This window comes from Callospermophilus lateralis, chromosome 11, assembly GCF_048772815.1.
Source record: "Callospermophilus lateralis isolate mCalLat2 chromosome 11, mCalLat2.hap1, whole genome shotgun sequence".
Lineage (NCBI taxonomy): Eukaryota > Metazoa > Chordata > Mammalia > Rodentia > Sciuridae > Callospermophilus > Callospermophilus lateralis.
Window position 1 is genome coordinate 36,552,678 of NC_135315.1, and position 13,574 is coordinate 36,566,251.

Below are 13,574 nucleotides of genomic sequence, written 5' to 3' on the forward strand. Positions count from 1 at the left end.
TGAGACTGAGATTTCTGACCCTCAGTCCTTCCTCTCCGGTCAGAATGGAGCAGTCAGATATCAGAGTGGGCTCTGAGTGGCCTTCAATGCTAACTTTTCCAGACTGAGCTTTTTCAGTTCCCTTCGCTGTCTTCTCCCCATCCTATCCTCAGGGACCCCTATTGTCACACAGGTAGATCCATGGACCACAGCTTGGGTTACAAAACCAGGACAACTGGTTGTCTAGACAGTACACTGAGCATAACAAAGATTTGGGTGTGGTGCCATGGATTCCAGGTTGTGCCATAGATTTTCTCTATTCAAGGTGCAGTAAAGATGGTCTTTACTCCTGTCCAGAGCTTGTGGTCAAGCAGAGAAATTGGCCAGTGCGTGGCCAAAAAGAGCTCTAAAGGCAGATAAGGTTTCTCTTTATTTTTTTTTTCTCCAGGAAATATTAAACTTGAGACTGGCTAAGGGATGTCAGCTGGGGGCAGGGGGTGTGAACCAAGCTTTACAGAGAGGCCATTAAATTTTGATCACTTGTAAACCTTTTCTTCCACATGCCTGACTATACTGTTTACTGTCAGATTGAACATTGAGGTTGTATACCTCAAAGCAGAGTGGCTCCAACTTTCTGTAAGAGCTAGGAGGCATCAATCCATTGCCAAAGAAAGCAAGGGAGTTCTTGCTGGAGCATTCAAAAACTTTGTCTTGATTACACAAGCCATGCAATCAGGGCGGGAACACAATGACGTGGGCAAACCCGGGAGCAGAGGTTAGAGGGTACTCAGAATTTTTGGACCCTGAAGGCATCATTGCAATAGTTTCCTTTTTGTGGAATAATCATAATAATTTTCCAGCTTCGTTCGTGTTGGCTTGCGACTTCTGATGACACCCAACTTTCTAGTATTTGAAAAAGCTGATGGCTACCGTATACTCTAAAATTCCCTCTCATCAGAGTTGCCAGATAAAATAGAACTTTAGATAAATGAAGAGTAATTATTTTTTAGCAGAGGTGTGTCCCATGCAATATTTTATCTGAAGTTCAAATTTAGCTGCAAGTTACATGTTTTTATTTTGCTCAATCTGGCAGCTCGCCCTCTGATTTACTTTTAGTCATTGCAAGTGACAAAATCAGCGGGCTTGGGGTTAATGTTTTGTACTGTGCACCACCTAGTGGTTACATGGGCAAGGGGGAACCAAGAAGCCTCTGAGGAGCACCCTAAAAGAATTACGCTTCAGTTCTTAAAAGTTCTTTAATTAAAAAAATTTGGGGGGCTGGAGATGTGGCTCAAGCGGTAGCGCGCTCGCCTGGCATGCGTGCGGCCCGGGTTCAATCCTCAGCACCACATACAAACAAAAATGTTGTGTTCGCCGAAAACTGAAAAATAAATATTAAAAATTTTAAAAAAAAATTTTTAAAATTCTTTTACTGTCTTCTCTGGGTGTAGCATCTGCCATCGGAGCAAAAACTTAGATTGTCCAGTGACTATTTGAAATCCCTTGTGAATCATCAGGTGTTTGAACAGGGTCATCCACAGACATGGCTGAGGCCTGGGACTGTCCTGTCAACACATAAATGCTAATATACAACCTCGCCCTTGAACTATTGTGGTTCCTTGTGTTCCTGCTGATTATTTTACAATACGCACGTGGCACCCAACAGTATCTATCAAGTATATTAAGTATAATATGTGTCGGGCTGGCCTGATTAAATCCAAGGAGGCCTGGCGGGAGACAATTCTGTTTACTATCTCACTTGGGGTTTTGTGGGGTAAAATGCCAAAGGAATTCACACCATCCATCTCTGGCTACTCACTGGAATTACCTGAGGTATTAAATGTACCATGCCTGAGCCTTAGCCCCAGTGATTATGATTTAATTGATTTGCAGAGGCGATAAGACTTGCTCCTCTCCTCCTCCTCCTCCTCCTCCTCCTCCTCCTCCTCCTCCTCCTCCTCCTCCTCCAGTTCCCCCAGAAGGCACTAAAATGAGGCCAGGGTTGAAAACTATTAGTTGAAGTGCTATATATGGAAAAAAGTGTGATCTTTGGACAAGTTGCTCAATTCTTTTGATTTTTGGTTTTCTCATCTGTTAAATAAGGATGGATTTATTCAACTTACTAGGATCCTCAGGGCAATTTAATGTGATAATGTGTGCAGAGCATTTAGCCAGTAGTTAGCACCTGGGAGGTAAATGTTATTGCTTTCCTTCTGTAAACAGGAGGCTAAAGGGGTAGATTCCGAAGGAGAGAATTCAGATCTGGGATAAGCTCCATCATCAAGACACATGTACCAAGTCTTATCCTTAGGAGAGGAAAGGGACATGCCAGATGCTTGACCTGGTGTGCATGGACCTTCATGGCCTTGACCTGGAAGGCAGGACCTTGATGAATTATAATCATCTAACATAAAGCTTTGCCCATGAAAGTGGGAAATGTTAATAATATGAAGCAACATAAGAAAAATAAAATAAAAACCACTTTCATCCCAGAGAGCATCAGTATTCGTATGTTATAGCAGTTATTTCTAGTCTTTCTCTGCAGTTTCTGCCCCCCACCCCACTGGCATAATTTTGTATATTATTTTGTAAACTGATTTGCCCTGAAGTGGATTGTTCTTTAATGTTCTTAAATATATTTTGAAATATCATTTAAATGACTGCATAGTATTGCATAGTATCAGGGGTTCTCAAACTTGAGCAGTGCACGAGAATCAGCTGGTGAGCCTATTAAAACTCAGATTGGGGCCCACTTCTAGCATTTCCAGTTCAGCAGGTCTTGGGTGGAGCCTGGAGATTTTTCTTTTTCTGAAAAGTTCCCAGGTGCTGCCGCTGGTCCAGGGATTGCACTTTGAGAACCTCTTGTTTATGATGTATCTGATTACTTGTCTGCCACCCCTTCCAGACAGGGGGCAGCCACCATGATTTCCACACCCCTGAACACTCTGCAGTTAAAGCAGAGCCTATCCTAAAGGGGCCTTCCTAGGTCCTGAGCAACTGCATAGGTTGTAGGCCATGAGGTCAGCCCTGCTGAGGAGGAGGAGTTAGATTTGCCCTCTGTAGCCCCGAGGCTGAGTTGGACCCTTGGACTGGAAGCGGCAGGGAAAGTGAGTTTGGCTATGTGTCTTGTCAGTCAAGAGAGGAATCTGTGAATGCCACATTCCGTAACGCACTCCCCGTCACCAGAGATATTTCAGCGGCAGGCTGGTGATGGCTTGGGAATCCTGCAGAATTTGAGGGAGGGTGAACCTTAAGGTTTGTGAATTTGAGTTCAGCAAACCTAAAGAATGGGGAGTGGTCTCTGGAGGCCTCATGAGGGAAGAGGTTGGTTCCTAGGGTTTAGAAGGCAAAGAAGGAAAAGATGATCTCCTAGTACTTTTTGGTCAGTAATGGTAGGTAGTAGAGAAGCAGATGCTAATTGGTAGAAAGTTAGACAAAACAGACTTGGGAGGTCTGGTTTCTAGAACATTGCACATGAAGCGTTGCCCTTGCTTTTCCAGAGAAAACTCAATGTAGACTAGATGCTCATTTTGAGGACAGACCCCTATCCACCAAAGTCAAGGTGCTAGCCAGGATCAGGGCTTGGTACAGAGCATTGACCATTGCTGTTGCTTCCTCCTCATCCTCCTCCTATTTAGACCATGTGCACTGTGGCATATTTAAGGTGTTCGTTGAAAGTGTTGCATTGCACAATCCTGAAGACTTATGAGAAATCAATTTTGAGATGAGATTTCACTTTGAAGCTTGGGATTTTTGGAAATCAAAATCTCACCATCTCTGCATGGCTGCTGAGGCCAATAGGCTCTTCCTTTTGTTTTGTTTGTTTTATAGACAAGTCTGAGAGGCAGAGCTGCTGCTGTACCTGAGATTCAGCCTTGGTACTTCTGGGGTCTTCTAACAGAATACCCATTACAAAACAGTCTAGAAATGCCATCTGCAAATTATCCCAGGATGAAACTCCAGAGCTCAATTTCTTCTTTGAATGGGGTTTGGAATCAATTGGAGGGTGAGAAGGAGGTGTTTGGATGAAAAATTATTTCCAAACATCCTGCAAATTTATAAGATATCTTCGTAATTATAATAATAATAGTAACCACAAGGATGAGGAAGAGTGATGCCTGCTATTTATTGAGTAGCTCTTCCTTGCCAGCATTGATCAGAATACTTTACATATATTGTAATTTTTACTTCTCCAAGTGACCCAGTGAGGTGTGGACTATAGACCCATGTTACACATTGAAGAAACTGAGTCTCAGAATGTTTATTTCCTAAAATGACACAGCTCCAAATTGCAGGGCTGTTTTTACATCCAGGCTTGTCTAATTGCATACCCTTTGCCCTCCCAGCTCCGTGTTCTGCCCCTACTACTTAATTCTGTAGATTTCTTTCTCCTTAAAGCTCATACTTGTGATGGACAGTTCTTTGTGGAGTCCAATACATGTCAGTGACACTCCAGTTCCAGCCATTACTGCCTAGTTTTTTGAGGCATTTGAACCCAGATTAAAACATCATTCACTTCCTTCTATCTAGCCTAGGAAGTAAAAAGTCAGTTTTTATTTTTATTTTTTAATAGCAATTAACTCTGAGTAGCTGAGTCACTTGGTGAGGGGTTTTGCTGGGATCATGATCATGATATTAAAGGCTATCTCTAAGGATCTATACAGCTCCCATTGAACAGAGAAACAAACTGATGCTGATTTATGGGAGGAATAGCAGAGATACAGCAGCCTAGATGCTGTATTTGAGAATCAATCTCTTCCTCCTGTCTTAAGACCTCTTAGGCTGAATGAAGTCACTTCCTATGGGCGGCCTCCTGTGACCCACCTCTTTCCTGGTCTATAAATGGCTCACTCCAGGCTCCCATAATTTTGTTTGTTTGCTGTGCTGGAGATCTGGGACCTTGAGTGTGCTAGGCAAGTGCTCCACCATGTGCCCCATCCCCAGATCTTTCCCACTCCCCCTGCCATAGACCTCTGCCCTCCATCTCAGCACAGTGTGTCAAGGCAGGGCTTGGCATTTGTGAGTGTGCACGTCAGTCACCTTCTCCAGACCAGAAGCTCCCAGGACAGCATGGAGTGGGTGGGTCTGGACTGCAACAAGCTTCCTCAGTGAGTTTGTGAGTATCCAAGAGGAAGTGCCCATGTTGGGTGGGCTGGAAGGAGCCATCCTTGTAGGCTTTCCATGGGGACTCAGCATTACAGGGATTAGTCACCAGCTTTGGAAGAGCTTTGAAAGCCTTTACGGTGTCATGATGAGGTAGGTCTTGTCCCCATTACAGCCTGCAATTTTTAAAAAAAAATTTTTATTCTAATTTGTTATATATGACAGCAGAATGCATTACAATTCATATTACACATATAGAGCACATTTTTCATATCTCTGGTTGTAAACAAAGTATATTCACACCATTCGTGTCTTCATACATGTACTTGGGGTAGTGATTAGCATCTCATTCCACCATCTCTTTTGTCCCCTTGTCTCCTCCCTTCCTCCCCATCCCCTTTGCCCTATCTAGAGTTCTTCTAATTTTCCCATGCTTCCCCTCCCAACCCCACTATGAATCAGCCTCCTTATATCAGAGAAAACACTTGGCATTTGGTTTTTTGGAATTGGCTAACTTCACTTAGCATTATATTCTCCAACTACATCCATTTACCTATAAATGCCATGATTTTATTCTCTTTTATTGCTGAGTAAAATTCCATTGTGTATACATGCCACATTTTCTTTATTTATTCATCTACTGAAGAGCATCTAGGTTGGTTCCACAGTTTAGCTATTGTGAATTGTGCTGTCATAAACACTGATGTGGCTGTGTCCCTATAGTAAACTGTTTTTAAGTCCTTTGGGTATAGACCAAGGAGAGGGATAGCTCGGTCAAAAGGTGGTTCCACTCCCAGTTTTCCAAGGAATCTCCATACTGCTTTCCATATTGGCTGCACCAATTTGCAGTCCCACCAGCAATGTATGAGTGTGCCTTTCCCCCACATCCTCACCAACACTTATTGTTGTTTGTATTCTTAATAGCTGCCATTCTAACTGGAGTGAGATGAAATCTTAAGAGTAGTTTTGGTTTGCATTTCTCTAATTGCCAGAGATGTAAACATTTTTTCATATATTTGTTTATTGATTGTATATCACCTTCTGAGAAGTGTATGTTAAATTCCTTGGCCCATTTATTACAAATCCTCTGAAAGGGAAACAAGGAAAACAACCCCCTTTAAAATAGCCTCAAAAAAACCCAAAAAACAAAAAACAAAAAAACCTTGGGAATCAACCTAACAAAAGAGGTGAAAGACATCTATAATGAAAACTATAGAATGCTAAAGAAATTAAAGAAGACCTTAGAAGATGGAAAGATCTCCCTAGTTCTTGGATAGCAGAATTAGTATTGTCAAAATGACCATACTACAAAAGCATTATGCATATTTAATGTAATTCCAATCAAAATCCCAATGACATTCCTCATAGAAATAGAAAAAGCAGTCATGAAATTTATCTGGAAAAAAAAGACTAACTAAAGCAATCCTTAGCAAGACGAGTAAAGGAGGTGGCATCACTATACCAGACCTTAAAAGAGCAAAAGTAACAAAAACAGCATGGTATTGGCACCAAAATAGGCTGGTAGACCAATGGTATAGAATAGAGGACACAGAGACTAACCCACATAATTATAGTTACCTTATATTAGACAAAGGCGCCAAAAACACATTAAAGAAAAGATAGCCTCTTCAACAAATGGTGCTGGAAAAACTGGAAATCCATGTGCAACAAAATGAAATTAAATCACCAGGCACAAAACTCAACTCTAAGTGGATCAAGGAACTAGGAATTAAACCAGAGAACCTGTGTCTAGTAGAAGAAAAAGTAGGCCCAAATCTCCATCATATCAGATTAGGCCCCTACTTCCTTAATAAGACTCCTGTAGTCCAAGAATTAAAATCAAGAATTAATAAATGGGATGGATTCAAACTAAAAAGCTTATTCTCAAGCAAAAGAAACAATCAATGAGGTGAATAGAGAGCCTACAACTTGTGAGCAAATTTTTACCACTTGCACATCAGATAGAGCACTAATCTCTAGGGTATACAAAGAACACAAAAAGCTGAACACCAAAAACAAAACAAAAAACACATAAAAAAAAAAACCAACAACAAATAACCCAATCAATAAATGGACCAAGGAACTGAACAGCCTGTGATTTTTAAGAACACTCAGAAAGTTAATCTCTTCTTGGTGACCCCAGAGCTTCTGTACATACACCCATCTCAGGTCTTAACACTCTCACTACTTCTTGTAGTGAGTAATTCTTGAGAGTCTGCTGGGGACCAAGCCTTGTGCCAGGTGCTGGAGACACAATGGTGAACAAAACAGTCCTGGTCCCTGGCCCCATGGAGCTTACAGAGGAGAGGTATGGCTTATAATCATGGGACCGGAATGATTTTCCCCAGTACACTCTGAGCTTCTTGAAGGTAGAGATTGGGGTACATTTGCTTTTCAAAAGTTTTATTTTAAAATTTCTTTTATGATTCATGTACTTTAATATTCACCCTTTTAATGTATACAGTTCTGTAGTTGCAGTACATTCATGAGGTTCCACATCACCATTATCTAATTCCAACACTTCATCACCACAGAGGAGACACTGTATCCATGAATGTCACCCCTTCCCCACCCGTGCTAACTCCTCACCTACCTTCTGTTCTACAGATTCGCCTTTTGGACATTTCTTATTTGCATGGGGACATTTCATATAAACAGAATCATGCAATATGTGGCCTTTCACATCTCCCTTCCTCCACTGAGCTTGTTCCTAAGTTCTTCCACATCGTAGTATGTATCAAACTGAATTTCTTTCTTTCTTCTTTATTTTTTTTAGAATTTTAATATTTATTTTTTAGTTCTCGGTGGACACAACATCTTTGTTTGTATGTGGTGCTGAGGATCGAACCCAGGCCGCCCGCATGCCAGGTGAGCGCCCTACCGCTTGAGCCACATCCCCAGCCCAGAACTTAATTTCTTGTTGTGACCAAATTCTATCCCATTGAATGGACGTACCATAGTTTATCCATTCATCAGTCAAATGATGGTGACATTGACTCTTGTGTTTTGTACCTCAGTGTTTTCTTCCCTTCTTCTTGCCCTTCTTTCCCACCTTTCTCTCTTCTCCATCCATCCTTCCCTTCTCCTCTTACTCCTTCTTTCCCATCCAGATACTTCTTATTCCACATCCACCATGCTATGGCATGGTAAGGAAACATACAATAAAGCTCCCAGACTGAGAGAAATTGAAGGGCACTATTTTTTAAAGTTTTTAAATAAGCGCTTTCTTTAAAAATAATCTTAGATTTATAGAAATGGTGCAGAGTTAGTACAGAGTTCCTGTATCCCATTCCCAATTTTGCCTTCTAACATCTCCTATTACCACAGCACATTGGTTCCAATAAGGAACCGGCACTGTTACCACATTATTCACTCTATACTTTATTCAGATTCCACTGGTTTCCCTCATTCCTTACGCCATTAGGCACTGAGTCCCCATCTCTCCTTAGCCTTCCCTTCTCTGTGACAGTTTCAGAGGCTCTCCTTGTTCTTGGTAACCTTCACAGCAGTTTTGAGCAGTATTGGTCAGGTTCTTTTCAAATAAATATCGCTCCGGTGGGATTAGTCTGCTGTCTTTCGCCTGGTTAGATAGGAGCTATGATTTTTCCGGGGATGGCCAGAGAGGTGAAAAAAGATATCATTTATAAATTGCTGTGAGGTGTCCCGAATTAAGAAGTGAGACTCAAGCTGCCAGGGTGTTCAAGAAACTTAAGAAAAGCTAGGGGTGCAGCTCAGTGGTAGAGCACTTGCCTGGTATGTGGGAGGCCCTGGGTTCAGCCCTCAGCATTGGCGGAAGAGAGAAGAATCTGAGAAACCTTGCTTTTGAGTCTTCAAATGGTAGGAATAAAATATAGAAAAAATTCTTTGGAACTTTTTCCAAAGAGAGCTGCATGTTGCCTATCATCTTGGGGGTAAAGCAATGAGACTTGGTGGGACAGACAAACATGACATGACATTCAACTCCCCCATGCACCCTCCAGGGTGGTGCTGGGCGAGACAAGCCCTCTTCCTTGGCCTCTGTAGAATTAGGAAGTTGGAACTGATTGCCTTCAAGGCTTCCTTCTTCCTACTGTGTGGTTTATGCTCTAAGAGAGGACCCAGAGCTCCCCTCAATGTTCAGTGAATTCCAAATTTGACTCCCCTTTGCCTGTGTATCAGCGCCAGGGGACATACACCCCAGGAAGAGGCCTCACTCCAATCCTATTTTCAAAACCTGCCTGGCAGACAAACACCCAAGAGAAAACAAGCCCTAGACCTCTACAGTGTGGATCCCCACCTGGAGGGACCGGTGAGCGTCCCAGGGCAGCAGTGCCCAGAGCAGGACCCCTGTGCTGGCCCGCCCCGCTGACACAGCACAAGAGCCAGAATGGCTAGGGTCACGGCAGATCCACGCACCGCACCACGCTGCAGACTCGTTCACCTCAAGGGGCTGTTTTGGTTCAGCAGCTCCTGTGACTTGAATGAGTTAATCACTGATGACAAGAGCTTAATTTATAACCGGACAGCAGACAAGATAGTTCAGGCTCTGGCGGGATGGCACTGAACTGTGGCGCGGGGCATTGCTCAGAAGACACCTGGATGTGCAGCTTGGTGCCGAGGCTGGGAACTTAAGGTCCCCCTTGATTCCTTAGAGGCCACCTGGGCCAAAGAGATGGGAGCACGAGCTGAGGACTTGCCCTTCCTCTCTCAGCATATGTGTCAGAAAACATGTGCAGGGACCAGCCAGGCCTCATAGAAACGTTGAGTCAGGAGGGAGCATTGGCAGGCTAACCCAGCTCAGGCCCCTTGGCCAACTGTGTGACCAGAGGTGGGGGTGGGGGAGGGCTGGGGAGAAGGGAGGTAGTAACAAGTGTGGAAGGAGGGGTGGGAGCCTAGGGTGAGGGGTCGTTCCTCCAGCCTGAGTCACGCAGCTTGTGGCCTGCCCTGGGAAGTCAGGCCCGTGAGGATCTTCCCTCCCATTCCACACATATCCCCTCTCACACACCCCTCATCCTGGGACCCCCAAAGATGGGAGTGAGGCATGATGTGCAGGTGCTTCTGGGGCCTGACCTTTGTATCTGAGAGGCTGCTTTTATATGGAAAAAAAAAACCGACTCTCCTCTGCCATGTTAGAGACCCAAGGCCGTGTGCGCGTGGTCTTGGGTGTGGGTGCTGCTACTCTGCCAGCTTTGATGGTCCTAGGTTTCCCACTAGGACAGTTTGGAATTCTGAAGTCAGGCCTATGGATCGAGGAAGCCCCCAGTGATACTGCCCCAGAGCCACTGGACTCAGGAGGCCTTTCCCTGAGTCCACAGTCCAGCTAAAGAGATAAGAAGAGAAAGTGGGAAGGGGAATGGAACTGAAGACAGGAACAAGGCCTAGGTGAAAGTCGGGGTGCAGCGGAGCTCCCCTGTGGGCTGCTGAAATATGGGCTTGCTCCCTGAGAGGGCGCTGGGAGCCCTGTTGAGTGGCAGGTGACTTCGGCTTGCTCTTCCTGCTGTAGCCTGATTCTAGTCACTCAGATCCAGCCCCTCCACCCTGCTCCCGTCAACGCGGCCCATGCAGGGTCCCCTCTCACTGGGATAAGCTGCTCCTCCACTCAGCTGTCCCTCTGGGCTTTCTCCATGTCCTTCACGTCTGTCAGCCATCAAGACCCAGCGGGGACCTCTTGGAAGGCCTTCCACGCACCCTCAGGTGGGACCTCGGCTCCTTCTCCTTGGTGCCACAGCAGCCCATGTCTCCACAGGGTTCTCCATCCTTGAGGAGACCCCATGAAGCCTGCGAACCCCAGCCCTGGCTCTCAGTCTCTTGGGGTGGGGCTTGGGAACCTGTTTTCCTTCATCTTCACACACGCTTTGGATTCCAGGCCAGGATTGGGTATGTCTTTTCTGGGTCTGGGCACAGGGCTTAGGTCATGGTGACTGCATGTCACTGTGCCCAGACAGCCCCCTAGGCTTTGGCAAAGAAGGGAAGCAGAGTAGGAGGCCCAGGCCTTTTAATTTGCACCATTTTCATTCGTTTATGGTTCCCTCTCCATATCCCAGACACCATCCTGGGTCCTGGGGTACAAGAGCAAAACGCAATCCCTGATCCTGTCGGCTGCACATGGCGCATAGTCCGGTGGGAGAGGCCTGGTGCATCGAATTCTTCATGTGTTCCATGACGAAGAGCAACAAGAGTCTAACAAAGGTGCTCAGAGAAGCCATGGTGGGGATCCTGGTGCAGGTCTGAGCCCCTCAGGTCACCCAGGATGGTTTCTAAGACAAACTTCTTCTCACAGCACCCCGCCCCCCACCAGCCCCTGCCAGCCTTCACTACTGGTCTCCTGAATCTGCTCTTTGTGTCAGCTTTTGGAAATGGTATGTTTTTAAACAGAGAAGAGACCCATTTTGTTCATGCCAGAGTCTGTCTGCTAGCATATACAGTGCCCTACTGAATTCCAAAGAGGTACACCTTCATTTGAACAGACAAAACCTTGGCACATGACTTGGCCAGTCTGACAAGCTGGACTTGAGCCCCTATTCACTCCTTCCAACCCACTCCCCTCAGCCAAGTGTACTTGTACAGTGAGCAACTTGGACAACCATCTGTGGGGATCCTGCTAGAGACTCCTCTTGAACAGAACGTTCTGGCCTCTTGGCACATCCTCACAGCTAGAAGATTCCTGTATCCTACAAGGACATAATTATATCTTCTATGGGCATAAACAGATTTAAAAAGGAATTTATATGCATTTTTTGAAGAATTGGGTACTTTTCTTACCTAAATGGAAACATGGCTTCTTTATATATGGTCCAAGAGAGTTCTTTCATATGGTAATTAACTCACATACCCTGGATAAGCCCTAGACTTGGCATAAGGTTCAAAGCAGAAATTGGGTTGAGATGAGACACAGGGATGTTTCTGGATCCGATTTGCTGTTAGCCACTGACACTGGGGTAATCTGGCTCTCTGAGTGGCAGTGAGTCTCAAAAACCTGGTGAAACAACATCTTTGGAAAGAAAGCTCAAAACGTCTTTAACTAGAAAGAATGGAGGAGGCCTTGCTATGTTTGGGAGCTAGAAAGAGAAGCATTTTGCGGTGGAAGATGACTCTCACCCCACGCTGGCCACCTCAGTGGCTTTGAACTGGAGTGGCCCTGGAGAGACCCCTCGCCCAGATCCATCCATCTACCAATGGGGAAGCTGGGACTCTGAGAGAGAAAGCGGATTGGCTTAGGCCACAGGGTGAGTGACAGAGCCGGGCTGACACTAGACAGGTGCTTTCTTCTGCACCTGGACCTGGTGTGTGAGGCCAACAGTGCACATTACGGGGAGGGTGTGAGCCACATGGGTGACTGTGGGAGGATGGTGACAGTGGAGGTCTAGGGCAGCATGGCCCTCCTCTTCCAGAGGTGGAAAGTTGCTTTTCCTAGTTAAGAGGGATTAGGGTTAAGTCTCACTGGGAGTTGTCACTAGGAATCGAGTGGACACGGGGACCCATAGAAGAGGAAGAAGGAAGTCAATGTCCCCGTCGCAGATGAATACACTCATCACTGTTCCACGAGGAATTGCAATAATTGATTTGGGGTGTTGGAGGGTACGGTGCCCAAACGGCACCCTCCCTTGGGTACCACACTTTTCCATGTTGGACATCAGAAGGCACGTTTTTCAGTTGTGAGGTGAAGATGAGCTCAGGGTGACTGGCACAGAGTAGGTGCTCAGCAAATGGTGGCCTCTCTCAGTAGAGATCCCATTAAGAAGACAGGGAGAGGACGGGAAATGCATATAGCCATCCTTCCAAGGATGCTTTCAGGAAGTGTGGTTTTCCCTTCCTGCAGGTGAGCAAACAGAGAGGGAACACAGGTGACACAGCTCGAAAGCTACAAAACTTGGCCTCTTTGGTTCCGTGTCATTTCCACTGGGCCATGGTGACTTTTCCTAGACTCTGCTTCTTTTTCCCTCCCTCACAGCCATTCCCTGAGCCCCAGTGCATTTGAATGGAAGGGCCGGCCATCAATGTAGGAAGGTCTGACTTTGGGACACAAATGTGTTTGTTGTTGAAGCATTTGAGAATGCTGGAAATGGGAATCCCTTTCTCAAAGCACAAGATGAGGGGACGTTCTGGGGCCACACCCAGGTCTGTTTGTATTTTACTCCAAGACAGTTTTGTTTTCCTTAGATCAGAGCTCCCTCAGGGAGCCAGGACCCTGTTCTGATTCATGCTTCAGGGCCAGCACAGCACTTGGGGCTCCGGTTCAGAGGGAGAACACGTGAGGGAGGCCCTGGGTTCCATTCCCACTAACAGCAACAACGAAAGCCAACCTAGACCTCTCCTCCAGGCTGATTCCTCATAGCAACACTGAGGAGGAACTGTCCCCAGGAGTCGGAGGCCCCTTTATCCCCTTGCCTCATTGGCTGATCTGGTGACCAGGCAGGAGCAGGTACAAATGAAGACCTTTATCATGTCTTCTATAAAAACTGTTCTATAGATGAGGCAATTGTGAGCTTTTATCCATACCTATTTCACTCATG